Source organism: Micromys minutus, assembly GCF_963924665.1.
Source record: "Micromys minutus genome assembly, chromosome: 11".
Taxonomy (NCBI): domain Eukaryota; kingdom Metazoa; phylum Chordata; class Mammalia; order Rodentia; family Muridae; genus Micromys; species Micromys minutus.
The window spans coordinates 27093703-27112791 of NC_137980.1; the positions used below are offsets into that span (position 1 = coordinate 27093703).

Here is a 19089-nt window from a genome sequence, read left to right on the forward strand (position 1 = left end):
CAGCTTGCTACAGGACGCTGGATCTGAACCTGATGCTCAAGACTGTTGAGTGAGCACTTTAAAAAATATTTTTTCATGTTGTGTTGTATATGTTGTTTAAACATGTGTATGCTTGCACCATGTGTAAGCTTGGCGTCTATAGAAGTCAGAAGTCAGTGGATCCCTGGGGATTGGAGTTCCAGAGGGTGTGTGCCACCATGTGGTACTGGGAATCAAACCTGGGTCATCTGAAAGGGCAAGAAGTTCTTTTATCCATGGAATCACCCCTTGGTCCTTGAACAAACATTTAAGACTATAGTAAAGACCTCCGTGAGTTCAAGGCCAACCTCATCTACATAGTGAGTTCCAAGACAATCAATCAGGCTGATGTAGAGTAAGCCTGTCTCAAAAATAAATAATAAAATAAGATTTTAAGGAAGCTGATAAATTTTCACAGGAGGAGAAAGTCCCTAAATAGCTAAGTCAATGTTGGAAACATGGAATAAAAAATGGCTTCCAACTGCAAGTGAATAACTATTGAATGTTGTTGGCACAGGAGCAGACAGATAAATGGGAGCTGTCCTGTGGAAATAGTAAAACAGGGACTTTCCCGGACATCATGTATATAGTTAGACTGCGGACAACTTAAGCGTATAAACTTGACAAACAAAACACAAAAGTCATACTGCCCATCTTGAGTACTGGATTCAGGAGCTCCCCCGACCCCAGAAGAGACTCTGGGTACTCTGATCACATATATGGTCTGGTATCTGCATTCAGCCTACACACATCCTCTTGTATACTTTAGGCCGTCTGTGGGTTACTACAAAGCTAATACGCAGCTGTGGTATGGAAATGATTTGTACGCTGTTTTGGTTCAGCAGCAACCACAAGAAAGCATCTGAACGTGTTCAGTACGGATGTTAACCACCCCTACCCCGGGGAGCTTTAGCTCTGTTGTGCTTGGGGGCTGGGCATTCTGTTGAGGATCCTGCCATTGATCTACATTTGGAATACATACCCCAGACTCTTATTTATTCATTCATCCATTTTTTAAAAAAATATCTATTATTTATTTATTTACTTGTTTTTCATTTTTATTTTTATTTTCCAAGACAGGGCTTCTCTATATAGCCCCGACTGTCCCGGAGCTTGCTCTGTAAGACCAGGCTGGCTGTGGACTCAGAGATCCACCTCCTCCTACCTCCCGAGTGCTGGGAATTAAAGGCATGCACCACCACTGCCTGGCTATTCATTTCTTTTCGATACTGGGTCTCGCCAGCCCTTGCTAGCCTGTTGACCCTGCTGGCTTCAAACTCACCGTGGCGTTGGACCACTGGTCCCGTTCTTCTGCCTCCCACGTGCTGAGGTCGCACCTGAGCCACCTGCTTCGCTCAGGTTCTATATTTCAAACCAGGGCTGGGTAAGAATGTCTCAAACCCAGAAAACTCCAATTGTAAAGCAAAATACTGACAAGACCAGATCAAAGACTTCTTGCGATCTCTGGTCCTACCGGAAAGTTAAATAAGGAAGATCAGAAGAAACTGTGCAAACGAGACTGGCTCCCCCGCCCCCAGGACCCATGAGTCCCGCAGAAGGCAGCACGGACTCTGCCTGGCCACGGAGCTGGAAGAAGCTGGAAGGGTCTGTGTTGTGGGTCACACTGGCCCCCTTGTGTTACTGCTTCTCCCGTTCCTGTTGCCCAGTTCATGTTTGCGACTTGCCCCTCATGGTGGCAACAGCTGTCTCGCACAGCAGATCCAGATGAAATACCAGCAGCTCTACAACAAGCTCAAGGCCAGCCTGGTCTACATGAGACCTCGATCCCCCAAAAGAAGGCTGGATCACTCATTGTCAGTGTGGTGAGAGGTTAAGACAGTGGTACAAGATCATGCAGTTTTCTTCTTTGTGGTGGTGGTAGTGGTGTGTGTGTGTGTGTGTGTGTGTGTGTGTGTGTGTGTGTGTGTGTGTGTCTGTGCGAGCGCACGCGAGCGCATTCGTGTGCATGTGCAAATGTGTAGATATGGAGTACAAGGCTGAGGTTGAATATCTCATTCTGTTTGTCTGTTTGTTTGTTTTGAGATGAAAATCCTGGAACTTTGGCTTCCTTAAAAACCACAGAAACATTACAAGAACATGTTTTTGTTTTAATTCCAGGTGTGGGAAATGGGGCAGCTTTGCAGCAGCTGACTATGGTTTTCCTCATGCTCTAGCAGAGGTATGGTTTTGCCTATAGTAGTTTTTGTGATCTTGTGACATTTGGAATTCTGGGAACTTTTCTAGGGCCCTGAGAGGTGGGGTTGGCAGTTGTTGGTCATTCAGGGGGTTGGGTGTGGTTAGTCATGCTCAAAGAAGAAACTAAAGGAAAGGAATTAGACTCAGGCATCTCTTACTCCTCTCTCCTGCTTTCTCGCCTTTCTAGTAATAGAGGGAAGACAAGGGGGAGAAGAAGAAGGGGTTAAAGGGTGGGGAAAAAAGAAGAACCCACAAAGTTGCAAAAACTGGTTACAGGGTTTTTCTCTGCTGTCCTGCTGTCCTGAAACTTACTCTGTAGATCAGGCTAGCCACAAACTCAGTGATTCCCCTGCCCCTACTTCCCGAGTGCTAGGACTCAAAGTGTGAGCCACAACCAATCTAGCTGAATATCTTACTCCATTTATTTATTTATTTATTTATTTATTTATCTATCTATCTATCTATCTATCTATTTATTTATTTTTGGTTAAAGTCACTCACAGAGCCTGAAGCTCCCTGATTGCCTAGACTGGTTGACCAGTAAGCTCCAGGGATGGTTATAAAAGTAACTTTTATTCTCTTGTTTTATGTACTGTCTCCATGGCTTACTGACTGTGAACCTAGGCCTCAACCTAGAAGCTTCTAGCCTCTGAAAATCTCATCCAGGCCTAGAATGGTTTCAGTCCCTCAGACTTACTGCTGATTCAGCTCAGCCCTTCCTAGCTCTTTCTGAGCTTTGGCTGGCTAATCAACTCAGCTGTTCTGGCTCAAACTCCTCTAAGCTGACTGATTCAAACTGGCTTCTCTCAGCCTCTCCTGACTTGCTCTGCTTGGCCCCGTGCTAGCTCTGACAATCTGGTCTAATCTTCTGGCTGCTTCTCACTCTCTGGCTCCTCTGTCTTCACCTGTGTGTAGCTTGTTCTCTCCCTGCAACCTGACTCTGTACAACTCTCCTGGTAAAACTGCCTCTTTTCTCCTTCTCTCTTTTATTTCTTCTCGGCCTGCACCGATCTCTTCAGTAGCTTCCCTTTCCTCTCTATTCTTGAGAGAGCTGGCCATCTCCCATTCTGTGATTTGTTATTTTGCACTCCATTAGACGTCACTTTCAAACCAAGCGTGCTTCCTTCTACAAACTAACCTTACCTTCATTGTTTTGGGATTAAAGGTGTGTGCTAAGGGCCGAGCCAAACCACAACTAGTTTTTTCAATCAATGACACAATCTTGGGGTTCACAGTGGGATCAAATGTCTTGTGACAAACAGTCATGTGTCTGTCCCTCCCCCTGAAGCTCCAGCCCTGGATTACAAATTTGTGCTGTCACTTCTGGATTGTATATGTGAGTTGGGGGATCCAAACTTAGGTCTTTATACTCTCCCAAATCCTTAATTTGAATTTCTGATCCTCCCTGCACTGGGAATACAAGTGGATACCATTGGGTCTGGCTCTTGATCTTAACTTGTAAATTCTTGCTGACACTAAAGTAAAAGGTAGGAACTGACCCCCCCCCCCCAGACCTGTTGTCAGAGGGAGGTGTGGGATGCCTTACATGAGCTCACCAGAGCTCGGTGTGGCCCAGTGGAGAGGATTTGATGCCCTCCAGATTTTCTAGGTAAGTGATGTGCAGCCAACAGCTTCCTTAACTTCTCAGAGACCTGGCTTCTCCCTGAGCTAGGATATTAGGACAAAAAGCAATAGTGAGTGAAACTCCTGACAACTTACAGGCATTGGGTATTGTCAGTGGAACTCATAGATGCAAAAAAGCAGGAGGAGCAATCAAGAAAGAACCTCAAGAAACATTTAGAAGTATGTGTGTGTGTGTGTGTGTGTGTGAGAGAGAGAGAGAGAGAGAGAGAGAGAGAGAGAGAGAGAGAGAGAGAAAGAGAGAGAGAGAGAGAGAAAGAGAGAGAGAGGGAGAGGTAGGGGGAGGGGGAGGGGGGGCTCAGAGAAACAAGGACTTGGGGCCATGCCAGGGGCTTTCCGCCCCTCACACCAGCTGGGAGATGAGCCTGCAGCGTTTCTGTACTAATGGTCTGTTGATAAGGCTAGGCTAGAGCTGGTGACCTGGGATATTCCCAAGTACAGGCTGAAAGAGGGATGGGAGTGGGAAGAAAACATCTATGCTAGTTTGATTTTATTTCTAGACGCTGACGAGATAGGAAACTCCCGTGCAAAGGCGCTGCTCCTGAGAGATCACTACTGCTCAGCGCCCAGCCTTCTAAGGCTCCCCCTTACCCATCCGAGCCTCCATCACCAAGCCGCTTGGCTCCACCATCTCTGCCCTGGTTTCTTTAACCCTGACCTGGTTGTTTTATGCAAAGATTTCCTTATTGCTTTTTGAAACAGAGTCAAATAGATCCCAGGTTGGCCTCAGACTCAGTAGGTGGCCACAGATGGCACTGAATTCCTGGCTCTGCCTCCATCCCCAGGCCTGTGCTGCCTTGATGTACCTCTCTATCCCCAGCCCTAAACTTTCCATCCGGTCTTCTGCCCTTTACTATGTGTTTATTTATCTATTGATCTATATATTTATTTTGCCACCCCTCTCACCACACATATGAGTACACTGTAGCTGTCTTCAGACACACCAAAAGAGGGCATCGGATCCCCTTACAAATGGTTGTGAGCCACCATGTGGTTGCTGGGAATTGAACTCAGGACCTCTGGGAGAGCAGACAGTGCTCTTAACCACTAAGCTATCTCTCCAGCCTTTTAAAAAAGATTAATTTCTTTATTTTATATCTGCTAGCTTTTAAATTTCAGGCATCATCTATGAACACACACACAGGATCCAAACATTCTGGCAATAAAATGACAATTTTTACACAAATCGATACTCATCTCAATGGTATTCCAGGTTGGGTCCTGCAGGGCTGCTCCTCTGCACTGGTCTTTTGTTCTTTTCTTCCCTCCCTCCATTCAGAAAATGCCTCATGTAATCTTCAATACATCTGACCTCCCCCCCCATTCAATCTTAAATCACCTCTGGAGCCATGTGATCCCTCGTTCACAAAAACCAGCTGGAATGTCCTGGCTGCTCAAAAGGGAAGTGTCCTTTACTGGACCCCCTTCTTCCTGATCTGGTGTTTTCCCTCATTTTGGAGAAGCACATAATGTGTGAACGTTTTCTCACTGCTGCGATTGAGGGGAGGGGGTCTTATTTGGGCTCAAATCTTAGGTCTAAAGCTAAGGTGGGAAGGTGCTGGGGTAGAGACAGGAGGGGGCTGGTTACATGGTACCTGAAGTCAGGAGGCAGAAAGGGAACAGCAGGAAGCGGCAGGGTGTGAAACTTCAGGGCCCTGTGCCCAGTAGCCAGGCTCCACTCCCTAAAGGTTTCATAACTTTCCCAAACAGCACACTACCTGGCAACCAACTTGGGTTTCATGAGCCTACGGGAGCGGGGGTGGGGGCGGGAGCAGGGGAGTGGAGCATTTCTCCTTATAACCATAAGCAGATTCCTAGAAAGGATTCCATGTAAGTACATTTTGAAGTTTTGTATTTAACAAAATAGTCTTTATTTTCCTTTAGCGCCTGAGTGGTAATTTAGTATTTCCCCATGTGACATTGTCGGCTAGCTTCTAGGTTGCTGCTCATTGCGTATGGCCTCCAGCTTGCCTGCCTTGTTAGGTGTTTGTTCGTTTGTCCCTTCACACCCCCATACTTCCTGTTCCAGTTAGCTGATCTTCAGCCTCATGTGACTGAGAAGAAGCTCAAAACAGCTTAAATGTAAGACTCTGTCTGGTATAAAGGCTTTAAGTGCAGGATAATCTCCAAACAGCTTGATTCACGGATGAACGGCAGTGTATACCGAAATTATATAATGCATGTGTATATGTGGGTAGGTTATAAGCATGACACATGTGGACGTCAAGGTTTTCCCCAATCGCTCCCATTGTATTTATGAGCTGGGTCTCTGTGAAGCCAGAGCTCTCCAACCCAGTCCCAGCCAGCCTGCCCACGGGAGTCCAGCTCTGCTTCTCTAATACTGAGATTTCAGGTGGCCACAGATTTCATCTGTTTGGCTTTTCACTGGAGTTCCTCACGTACTGGAGGTTGGGCTGGAACTCATGATCCCCCTGCCTCTGCCTCCTGGGAATCTGAGCCACCTCTTCTTTTTCTTGGCTTACTTCTAATGCTCACAAGATGGCTGCAGTGGCTCCAGGTACATCCACAATCCAGGCAGAGATGAAGGAAAGGGCAGGGAGAGGATGCCTATCTCTCTCTCAATTCTTTAGGCCTGAGGGGGATCTTCCTCGGGAAGCTACAGGTGGTCTTATAGCATGTCTCACTGGACAGAATATGCCATCTGGTCATCCTTAACACAGGGACAAAGGGAGTGTTAGACTAGTCACAGTTCCTTCACAAGGGTTTAAGAAGAGTCTACAGAAGCCCAGTGGAGAGGAGCAGATGCCCAAATATAGATATGGCTGGAGGAAGACGGAGCTAGGAAGGCAATCAACAATGAGGTTTACTACGTTCCAGGAAGTACTTTGCTTAACTATTGATTCTGACTTAATTACAGCTCCCCCAGTGCCCAGACCTTGAGGCCCCTGACTTTTTATTGACTGCCTCTCATCCTGTTAGTCTCCATAGGAAGCCCTACAGAATGCTTGATTTTTTTGAGTCCTCTGGGGAAACCATGTATCTCTGGATTGGCTTTAGGTGCGTTCCATAGTATCCTCTGTCTATAAAGAAAGTTGTGTGTTGGTATCTCAGGCAAGGCAAACAGTCTGGGATCCCTGTCCCCTGTATTTGAGGAGGGGGGGGGTCTCCAGCCATCACTGGCTGGGATCCTGGCTTCAGCTTGTACTAACGTTTGCTCCCCAGGCCTCCATCAAGGCTGATTGGTTCAGGGAAGAAATGCTGACCCCAAGTTTAAGCAGTGAGATTCTTCTCTCTGTGGTATTAGGACAGAAAGCCAGTTCTTATTGACTTCAAACTAGCTTCAAATTCCAGAAGAGCAAGTGTATTGCTTCCATCTTGCGCTCTGAAGAACAGAGAAGTCCAGTTGGTAGGAGAAGGAACTGGTGCCCAGTAGTGAAGGCAGAGGGTATCCCCGGGAGATGTGGAGTAGTGAGAACTGCCTCCTCTTGGTTTCAATTTCTCCTCAGGGCTGGCCGCATTTCTGCCCTGTGCCCGTGGGATAAACCAGTAAATGCTTTGGTTTAATCTAGTTCTCTGGAAGTTTTTATGGTATTTTAAAAAATCAAGTTAAAGAGTTGTAATGAATGTTTCTAGATTAAGATTACGAAACTCCAAAGTTTGGCTTTATTATATGGCTTTAATTTCAGCTTTATTTTGAGGTTTTATTTGTTTTTATTTCAAGTCCTATGATAAATCTGGAGAATATTTTGAGAGGTAGATTTGAGGTAATATAAGGTATGGTGGGAAGGTGTGTATTTTCTTCACACTGGTAATCATTTTCACGGACAGACAGGCAGTTCCATACCTCATAATCCTGTGTCTGACTAAAGCAATCGGATTAAAATGTGAATTAATTATCCCAAGGTTGTGGAGCACACCATAAGTCCCTGCACTCAGGAGGTAGAAGCAGATAGATCTCTGTGAGTTTGAGGCCAGCCTGGTCTAGATATAGTTCTAGGCTGCCTAGAATACATATAGTAAGAGCCTGCCTCAAAAGTAAAAGAAACTGAAGCAATTAGTTATTGCTGTGTTACATTAAGGTATACAAACCTTATATCTTTCATTACCGCCTTGGTGGTCACTGTTGGGTATCAACTATCTATTTATTTACTAGGTGACATCAACCTCATGAGACCAGTTTCTCACAAACACCAGAGCCACCAGGAGATGGTCAGGAGCTTAGGACCCAGAGAAGCATGCTACACTGTGCTTTAATAACCTACCTCAGCCATGTTGGCTCCTGGAAATCCTCATTCTTTTTTTTTTTTTTTCTTTCTTTTTATGTATGTGAGTACACTGTTGCTATCTTCAGACACACCAGAAGAGGGCACTGAATCCCATTACAGATAGTTGCGAGCCACCATGTGGTTTCTGGGATTCGAACTCAGCACCTCTGGAAGAACAGTCAGTGTTCTTAACTGCTGAGCCATCTCTCCAGCCCCTCATTATTTCTTTTATTTATAAATTTACTTACTTATTGTGACAGGGTCTTTCTATGTGGTTCTGGATGCCTTAGAGCTTGCTATGTAGATCAGGCTGGCCTCAAACTCACAGAGATTCTCCTGCCTCCACCTCCGGAGTGTCAGAGTGAAAGGCACATGACCCCGCCTAGCTTTTCATAATTTCTTCACACAAGTATCATTAGTTTGGTCAAGCAGGGACTCCAGTACCAAGGATGCCCTTAGGTCCCCGAGGCATCCTTGTATAGGAAATGCCGGATCACAGAGGCTAGCGTGTCCTATTCTCTGCCATTTTGAAATGGATGAAGTCCGTACTGGGTGACAACTGTCCTTGCTCTCTCCCTGCCCCTCTCTGTGCCTACTCTTCTTGTCATGCACAGGCCCGGCTGAGAGCGACCTCAAACTGCTGACTCTACCCTGCCTGCTGGAACCTGTGTCACTGCTTTAGGAGGACCTTTCATGACTCCTCTGATCTAACTTGTACTGTCAGATCCCGGGAGTTCCAGCTTCACATAATGAGTCCTTAGTCAGTATTTACTAAATTAATGCCTTTTAATTTTTTTTTTTAAATGAGAGACAGAGCTCAGGGAGAAAGAGCAGTGCAGGGGGTCGTGACTCACACTTGTGTGTAACCCTAGTGCTTGGAAGTCTGAGACAGGAAGATTGCAGTGGAATTGAGGCTAGCTTGGGTTGCACAGGGAATTCCACTTTGGCCAGGGCCAGACTGAGACTGCACTCTGAAATGAACAGTCAGGGTAGCCCAGGCCTTTAATCCTATCACTTGGAAGGTGGAGGCAGGAGGATAGGAAGTTCAAGGTCATCCTCATCATCCCGTAGCAAGCTCCAGCCTGGCTTGAGTTGTTGCATACCAGAGGGAGGGAGGGAGAGTTGTAGAGATGGCTCAGTGGTTAAGAGCACTGACTGTTCTTCCAGAGGTCCTGAGTTCAAATCCCAGCAACCACATGGTGGCTCACAGCCATCTGTAATGGGATCTGGTGCCCTCTTCTGGTGTGTCTGAAGACAGAGACTGTGTACTCACATACATGAAATACACTAATAAACAAACAAAGAAAGAAATAAAAGAGAGCATTTGTGCTTGAAATAGAGAAATAGAAGGAGTTTGCTTAATTTCCTGGGACATGAGAGGAAGGAGTTTTAAACCAAAATGAGGAATTCAGGTTGAGATTACAACTGAGTCTGTCAGCACCTCTTCCCCCATTTCCCTTATCAAACCTCTTCCTGCTCCTCCCTGTCACCTGTTCTGCCTCCACCGTTCCATCTTTGTCCAGACATTACTATTAACGTGTGTGTCATAGGAATGTGTGTGTGTGTTTGTTCATAAATGATGCCTGAAATTTAAAAGCTAGCAAGAAATAAAATAAATAAGCTGATCTTTAAAAAGTGGGTGGTAGAGGGGCTGGAGAATGGCTTAGTGGTTACTCTTTATATATACACAGCTGAAAGGCTTGCAGCCTTCTTGAGGCGCTGAGTGAACCTCAGGTCAGCCAGGGCTGCATTATGAGATCCTGTCTCATCCACTTGCAACTACCAAAAAGTGAAAACTCTTGAGGTCCAGAGATTATATATTTCTATAATACTCCAGGTGGGTGGCCAGTCTCCAAACCATTCACCATCATCTGGAAGAGGATAGAGATGTGTATTTGTAAAAACAAACAAATAAACAAGCAAACAAAACAACAAGTACAAAATCCCCATTCTTCAGCCGGTCCCAGACTGGCTGAATCCAGAGCTGGGCCCGGAGGTCTGTATTTCAAATTTATTCCCAGCCTGCCTGACTGTCCGACATTCAAAATTGTCCTTTGACATGCACTGTTGATCTCTACATTACAGCCACAAAGGCCCCCTGGAGAGAGGAGAAAAGTGCAGGTCCTCTCCACTAATAAATATTGATCTGAAAGTTGTCCCCTTCCTGGCTCTCAGGGTCCACACTTAGCTGCTTGCTGAGCTGAGCATTTCCTGAGAAATGCCGGCACAACCTCGGAGGTGTCTGGGGCTGGTGAGGACCTATGTGAGATGGTGCTGTTTGCCTGGGAAATGCGGGTGCAGGGAGCTGGGGCAGGGGTCAAAAACACTAGCTGTGGACAGTGGTTCCGTTCCCAAAACCCACATCGAGTGGTTCTCAACAGCCTCTAACTCCAGATCTGGGAGATCCAATGCCCACGTCTGGATCCGTACCATCCGCACAAAAAGTGTACATACATACAGTCAGGCAAATGCACAAGCACACAAAACAACAAAGCCCTAAGGAGAGTTTAAAAAATAAGACAAAACACAACCCAAGCTTCAGAAGACTGCGTGATGCTGGAAATGGCCCTCCTGGGCACAGGAACGCCGGTTTCTCTCGGTCCAATCTCAGGACGCCTTGCTTGCCATGCGGAACCAAACACCTGCTCCCGGAAGTTAAATCCAGTGTGCAGGAGCAGTGTGCAAGGCGGGAGGGGGCAGAGCATTGAGGGCAATCTCTCAACTCTCGTTCATTCGTGTTCATTCGTAACTCCACACTTTTTAACCCTCACCCGGCTCTAACCAGATACCCTGGCTCCAGCGACAAAGGCAAGGCCTTCTTCAGTGTTCCAGTTTCCCACGTGTACCCTAGAGCACTTCTTTGTCTCCCAGAGGACCAACCAGCACCAAGCCCATAGCGCTTGTAAAACCTGCTTTTAGACTGAGCTGGACCCTTGCCTGGCACAGAGGGGGTGCAAAGAAGTGCTTAGGGTGCTGTCTGTCTTGCTTGGAGAAGTACAGCATCACTCACCTGCGCAGAACTCTTTATCCTCACAGCGACCGTACAGTGTGGATCAAGACTTGGAGTGAGCACTTCTCTGGCGTCGAAGAAACTGGTTTTTCCTGAAAGCAATTTTCGATCATTCTAGGTGGCTTCACTCCCAGCTATAAGGACCTCAGTCTGAAATCTTACATTAGAAAAGCATTTTAAGGCTAGGCAGGGATGGCACATGCCTGTTATTCCAGAACTCGGGAGGCAGAGGCAGGCAGAGCTTTGAGTGCAAGGTCAGCCTGGTCTATAGAGCAAGTTCCAAGCTAGGGATACACAGAGAAACCTGTCTCAAAGAAAGGAAGGAAGGAAGGAAGGAAGGAAGGAAGGAAGGAAGGAAGGAAGGAAGGAAGAAAGGTTGGTTTTCAACATGGCCAAGTCTAGTCATATCTATTTTTAATTAGAAAGTGACACAATTAAGCAGTAAACAAGACTCATCATCTTCGCCAGAATTTAGTGTCCTTTGCTTGGTCTGCTGGCCTTCCCTTTCCTCTCTCTCCCTCCCTACCCCCTCTCTTTTCTTTCTTTTAATTCAATAGAACCTGAATTCTCCACCAAAGTTTTTACTCTTCAGTTGTTTTTGTTTTTTGGTTCTTTTTGTTTTGTTTTGTTTTGTTTTGCTTTATTGTCTTCAAGTTTTCATTGCACCAGGAGGTGGTGGTGCACACCTTTAATCCCAGCACTCTGGAGGCAGAGGCAGGCAGAGCTCTGTAAATTTGAGGCCAGCCTGGCCTACAGAATGAGTTCTCAGACAATCAGGGCTACACAGAGAAACCCTGTCTCAAAAAACAAACAGCAGCACAAAAAAGTTCTCATGGGACATTTTAACTTCTTTGGTTACTTTAGTTTAACCCAGATCCTTTTCCCCCATTGTCTGTGGGGTGTGTTTTCTTTTCTTCTCTCTCTCTTTTTTTTTTTTTTCTTGTATATATTTTCTTTTTTTCTTGTTTTTTTTTTTTTTTCTATTTATTTTTTACTGGATATTTTCTTTACTTACATTTCAAATGTATTCCCTTTCCTAGTTTCCCCTCTGGAATCCCCCTGTCTCATCCTCCCTCCCCCTGCCTCTGTGAGAGTGCTCCCCCACCCACCCACATATTCTTTCCTTCTGTCTCTGCTCCACACTTTGTCTCTGTGAATATTTCCCCTCTTCTAAGAAGAACTGAAGTATCCACACTTTGGTCTTTCATATTCAGCTTCATGTGGTCTGTCTTCAGGGAAATGCAAATCAAAACAACCCAATCACAAAAGAACACACATGGTATACACTCACTGATAAGTGGATATTAGTCCAAAAGCTTGGAATACCCAAGATAAAATCCACAGACCACATGAATCTCAAGAAGATGGAATTTTTTAAATTAGATACTCTATATTTACATTTGAGATGTTATCCCTTCCCCTCCCCCCTGCCCCTTCCATTTGCCTTCATGAAGGTACACTCCCTCCTAATCACCCTCTCAACCCCATTGCCTTGGCATTCCCCTACATTAAGAAAACACGCCCTCCCTGGACTAAAGGCCTCTTCTCAAATTGATGCCAGACACAGGTATCTTCAGCTACATATGCAATAGTTCTCTCAATGTGTACTCAAAGGTTTTAGTCCATGGGAGTTGTGGAGGGTTTGATTGGTTGATAATGGTTCTTCCCATGAGGTTGCAACCCCTTTCAGCTCCTTCAGTTCTTTCTTTAGCACCCTCATTGGGGTCTCCATGTTGAGTCCGATGGTTAGCTGCAGGCATGCTCAGCTGTATCTATATGACTCTGAAAGAGTCCCTGAGGAGGCATCTCTATCTGGTTCCTGCCAGTAAGTACTTTTTGGCATCAACAATAGTGCTTGGATTTGGTGGCTGCATATGTGGTAGATCCCTGGGGGGATATATTTTCTAATTAATTTCTTAGTAAGCTCATTAATGATCTAGCTACTGATTTCTTTTTCTTTCTTTCTTTCTTTTTCTTTCTTTCTTTCTTTCTTTTTTTTTTTTTTTTTTTTTTTTTTTTTTTTTTTGCTAGAATGTATTTTTAATTACTTAGTTTTTTGAGACAGGGTTTGTCTGTGTAACAGCCCCTAGCTGTCCTGGAACACACTTTGTAGACCAGGCTGGCCTTGAATTCACAGAGATCTGCCTGCCTCCAGTGCCCACTGTCTGTAAGCTTTTGTGTGCACCACATACATGCAGATACTCATGGAAGCCAGAAGACATCAGATGCCCAGGAGTGGAGTCACAGATGGGTATGAGCTGCCTGATGTGGAAACTAAGCCTGTGTGTGTGAGAACCACCAGTGCTCTCAGAGACTGAATTTCTCCTCCAGCTTGTCTTAACTTATAAGCTAGCATGAAAGAAATTTTCACCTATACTGAGGCAGACAAGTCCTTTGAATCCACACTTCTTGGGGAACTATTACTGTGAGCCCTCAAAGGCCCATGTATTGAGCTGTGTTAAGGCAGGCCTCTCCCCCTGTTCTCAGACCTAGCTCAGAGAGAGACTCAGGGACTGAGCACTCATGGTGCACCATTCCAGAGAAGGAACAGCTTCAATGTCAGAGGAAGGTGCTGCCATGTTTAGGTTCTTCAAATTCTCTTCCCTGACCAACACCAGGTAAAGTATCACTTTCTTCCCCACTGATTCATGAAGATCAAGATGTCATGAGATGTGAACCAGAGTGATGGCTTCCGTGAAGTAGATGTCAGCAAAATGCTGTAAAAATGACACCTTTGCTCCAAGACAGGATCAGGCGCTGCTGGATTGTTTTAAGACTAGCAAAGAGAGAGATAACTTGAGGGCTAGGAGGATATTTGGATTATTTTGAATTCTTTAGCAGAATGGTAGTGTCAAATGGGAAAGTTCCTCCTCCCGATGGCAGTATGGGATAGAAAGCCAAGCAAGAAGCCCAGTGTGGCTAGTGAGTCCTATTTGGGACTGACCCACAGAAAATGATGGCTACTCTCATGATAGGAGGGCCAGGAGGAGTGGCGTGGTAGCAGGAGGTTTGACATGGCCGCCATGCACAGACGTAGAAAAGAATGAGGGAACTGGAGAGATGGCTCAGCGGTTAAGAACACAGCTCTTCCAGAGATCCTGAGGTCAATGCCCAGCAACCACATGGCGGCTCACAACCATCCGTAATGGGATCCGATGCCTTCATCTGTAATGGGATCTGGCGCCCTCTTCTGTCCAGATAGCATAATGCAAATAGAGCACTCATTGAAAACAACCCTCTCCTACCCTCTCCTCTCTTCGCCTACCTTCCTGTCCCCTTCCCCTCTTCTCTGAAGAAGAACAAGGACGAGGGAAGGATGACCAGAGAACACTGCAAAGTACCGGAGCGGAGGAGTAAGGACTGTACGGCGTTGACAGTTGTTAGTCGGTGGCATTAAAATTATGGGATGTATCTTTTCATCATTATTTTCGAAAGTTACACAATTAATAGGTGGGAGGTTTTAGAAAGAGCCATAAAAACTTGGAAGCTGAGTCTGTGGTTTACATATTAAGAGAAGGAAAATGTCTTTGAAATCAGGATGGCTGTACACATATGAGGGTCTCAGGACAGCAAAGGGCAGTCGGGGCAGACCTTATAGCAGGTCATAACCTCGCCTAGCGTGTCATTTGGGGAGTCTGTGTAGCGTGGTAGGTATAGTACAGAAAGATCAGAATCAGGTGGTCTTGGATTCAAGCCCTGTGACATTTGATGTTAGCGATGCTCAAAATGCCCGTGTTTTCTTCTCTAAAATACCATCACATGGGGGCTCGCCCAGTAACAACACATAGGAAAGTCTTGTCTCTGCTCTGTGCCCTGGACCCGCTAGTGTGAAGAAGGCATCATGTCAGACAACAGGGACAATTTCGATGATGATGACTTTGATGAGGTGGAGGAGGACAAAAGGCTTGACGACTTGGAAAATGTGGAGGAGGAGGGTCAGGAAAATGTCGAGATTCTCCCGTCTGGTGAATGCCAACCAGAAGCATAGCACCACTCCATACATGACCAAGTATGAGCCAGCCCGGGTGCCCAGCACTCAGTGTGTGCCCCGGTAATGGCGGAGCTGGAAGGGGAGACAGACCCTCTGCTCACTGCCATGGAGGAGCTCAAGGCCCGGAAGATTCCCATCATCATTAGCTGTTACCTGCCAGATGGGAGCTATAAAGATTGGGGTGTGGATGAGTTCATCATCAGCGACTGAGCAGAGCTATCAGACTGCTGGGCGCCATTTCTATGCCCACTTTATACATGTAAATAATAAACTTCACCCCAGAACCCCCCCAAAAGAACATCTTGCAGGGGTGGAGTTCCCAAGACCCACACTGGTAATTCAAGGGGGACCTGATCATTCAAGTACCAGCACTTACATAAAGACACACACACACTCACATGAGTGAGTGAGGGAGTGAGAGGGGGGGGAGGGGGGAGGGAGGAAGGGAGAGAGAGGGAGGAGAGAGAGAGAGGGAGGAGAGAGAGAGAGAGAGAGAGAGAGAGAGAGAGAGAGAGAGAGAGAGAGAGAGAGAGAGGGAGGGAGGGAGAGAGAGAGAGAGAGAGAGGAGAGAGAGGGAGGGAGAGAGAGAGGAGAGAGAAAAACAGGGGCTGGAGAGATGGCTCTGCAGTTAAGAGCACTGACTGCTCTTCCAGAGGTCTTGAGTTCAATTCCCAGCAGCATGATGGCTCATAGCCATCTAATGGAATCTGATGCCCTCTTCTGGTGTGTCTGAAGACAGTGACAGGAGCTCATATAAATAAAAGTAAATAAATAATCCCAAAAAACCCAACTTGTTAAACAAACACCACACAATTATAAAATTAATAATGCCACCAATATGCAATAATTAAATGAACCAATGTGTGCAGTCCCGGTAAAAGATATCACAGTTCTGTTGTGATTGGACAGTCACATCTCTTTTGCTTTCCTCTTTGTAACTTCATCTTAACACTGGGTGGCAGCAGTGTTCACTTAAACAATTAAATTGACAAATGCTAACTTTCTGGACTAGACACAATGTAATTTGAAGAGGACAAAGATACCAGAAAACCAAAAGACTGACACAGAGATGGGGTGAAGGTGAGTTTAAATATGCAGAAGAGGGAGGAAGAAGGGACGTAGAATTTTGTTATTATTTTTAAATTAGCTTATAAACATCGGGATTCATCCCAGGGTCTTCATACACATGCACATTTTGTTCTAGGACATTATCTTTTCTTACTGCCTTTGCTTATTCCCCTTCCCCTCTATAATTTGCTATTTCCTTTCCTTCCTTTAAGAAGAATTTTACTTTATGTGTATGGGTGTTTTCCTTGCATGGATGTATGTCTGTGTGTCATGTGTGTCTATTGTGTTCAGAGGCCAGAGGAGGGCATCGGATTTCTTGGGACTGCAGTTACAGAGGGTAAAGAGAGGTGTAGGTGCTGGGATTCGAACCTGAGTCCTTTCATAGAGCAACCAGTGCTCTTAGCTGCTGACCCGTCTCTCCAGCCCTTAAGATTTGTTTTTATTTCATGTATTCGGGTATTTTTTTCTGCATGCCTGTCTGTACACTACTTATGTGCAAAGCCCTCAGAGACCAGAAGAGGTCGTGGGAGTCTCTGGAGCTGGAGTTACAGGTGGTTGTTAGCCGCCCAGATGTCTGAACTGGCTGGCTCTTCTGAAGAGCATTGAGATATTTCTTCAGCCCACACTTGGTATTTTTGAAAACATTTGAGAAAGTGGTTGTCGTTTGTAAATCTTTATCGGACAGCCTCCTTCCACCTCCTTGAATGTTTAGCTTTCTCCTGGAATAGTGCGGGTCCAAAGGTGTCACGCTGTTTGCTGACAGTGTTTCAGGGTTCTAAGTGACTCTGGGTGAGAGTTTGAAAGATTCTCTTAGGGCAAATGTCTATAAAAGTGTGGTTTCTGTTCATTTTTATCTTGCTCTTTCTCCTCCTTCCTTTCTAATTTAGGTGAAAATACGAGTTCAGTCCCCTCTACCATAGCAATGAAGTCACTTCCGAATTGTGGGGAACTTGCCGGGATCAGTACATCCAGAGGACAAAGGATAAACCCCACCCTGGAAAAACCACCCCTGTGATCATCCAGCCTCCTCTGCCGAGTAAGCACTTGGTATTAATCTTAATTATGAAATGAGGCAGGGCTGGTGAAATGGCCCCAGGGATTAAAGGCTTGCAGCCAAGCTGGATGACCTGAGTTTAGTCCTCAGGACCCTAGTAGTATGCAAGGAGAAAACTGCCTTGTGATTTGCACACAGCATGTATATTTCCAAACACAGGCACACACACTTGAGCTCTCACGCACACACACACATGCACACACACACACACACACACATGCACACACCCAAATGAATAAAATGCAAGTTTAAAGATAAAAGAGGATTTTTTTCTATAAAGGATATATGATTCTCAATCAGACAATGATTTGTGTGATATTTTCTGTAGTATAGTCATTACTCCTACAGTTAACTGATTAGAACAATGATCTTTATCTTTGTCACTGAGACAGGGTCTCATGCAGTTTAGTCCACTATTGGCTATGTAGCTAAGAATAACCTCAAAATTCTGATCCTCCTGCCTCTACCTCCCGAATGCTGGAAGTGCAGACATATGTTACCACAAGTGTCACTTTGGTGCTAGGCATTGAACCCAAAGAGCCCCTGGGTTCAACTCCCAGCACCAAACAACTGAACTAGACCCCAAGACAGGCAGAAATCCTGGAGCTGTTTAGCTGATGGCTGTAGCTCTGGGTCCCTATGGGATTTGTCTAGACTGTGTATGCATGTGTGCCTTCACATCTGATGCCTTCAGAGTTCAGAAGAGGGCGCATACACCCAAGAGTCAGAGTCACAGATGGCTGTGAGTCACACGTGGGTGCTTGGAACCAAACTTAGGCTGGTGGGCACATTGTAGTCTCCACCCTATGCTAATTAAAATCCAATCAGGCTGAACTCTACTACACTGGTCACATGATCCATCAGCAGCTTCACCCCTATGGCACACACGTCTCTAAAGATGTGATGAGTCAGGTCTCTGTATCTTCTAGTTTCTTGTAGGCACAGAAGCACGTCTACAGATAAGCTTGGCAGGCGCTGGCAATCCCATCATGCAGCTCGTCAGAGCTTTCCCTCCAGTCTCTTCTCATAACTTTTTCTTTTGGATAATGGCAGAAGCTCGGATATGCATTCCGAGACATTCAGGGTAGTGTAGATCACTACCCTGTCCCCCTCCCCCGTGTGTGTGTGTGTGTGTGTGTTTTCATTCTTTGCCCTAGGAACATTTGCTTGGCAGGGCAGGTAGTTCTTTCCTGTAGTTCCAGGCTAGCACTTGGGAAGAGGAAATAGACTTGTTGCAAGTTTGAAGCAAACCTGGGCTACGGTTCTAGGCCAGTCTGGACTGTTTCAGCAAAACGAAAAAAGAACAGCAACAGGTGGAGCGATTAGAGTATTTAACCTTAAAAGCTCGCCCCGAACTCACTACATTTACTGAGATTCGTTCTTTCTTCTCAACGGACCCCTCTCCCTGTTTCATAGCATTGTTACCAAACTCACAATGATGTAATCTGGCCCTTACCGTGGGTTAGAGACTCAGGCCTAGCCTTTAGTTTTCATAACTCATGAAACATACACATACGACATCCTCTTTGCTATACAAAGCCATTTAGGCTCGGAGGAGGAACACAGGGAAGGCCATGGTGTTAGCAAGGGGCAGCTCTAGCAAAACCCTCCCGCATAGTGCCACGGTCTGCTTCGGACCCTAAGAGGTGCCAATATGAAGTCCATCTGTTCTTCGCAGGAACACGGAGCTGTCGTGAGCGAAGTGACTCCTACTGGACGGACTGGGTCGCCCCCCACCCCCACCCCGCGTACACAAAGCCCTTTATTGAGGCGCCGGGTGACGCAGGGTGGGCGCCGGGTGAGCGGGACACCCGAGCAATCAGGCACACGAGCGAGCAGGAGCAGGAGCAAGCAAGCGGGCGCGTGTTGGCGGCGGGGCCGCTAC

The 19089-nt window shown here is 46.0% G+C and overlaps 1 pseudogene across 1 annotated transcript; it reads left to right on the top strand.

The window, feature by feature from the left end:
- The first annotated feature begins 14932 nt into the window (after nucleotides 1-14932).
- Nucleotides 14933-15292, top strand: LOC308427544 (DNA-directed RNA polymerases I, II, and III subunit RPABC2-like; annotated as a pseudogene). Its single transcript has one exon. The product of its transcript is annotated as a DNA-directed RNA polymerases I, II, and III subunit RPABC2-like (transcript).
- The last annotated feature ends 3797 nt before the right edge of the window (nucleotides 15293-19089 follow it).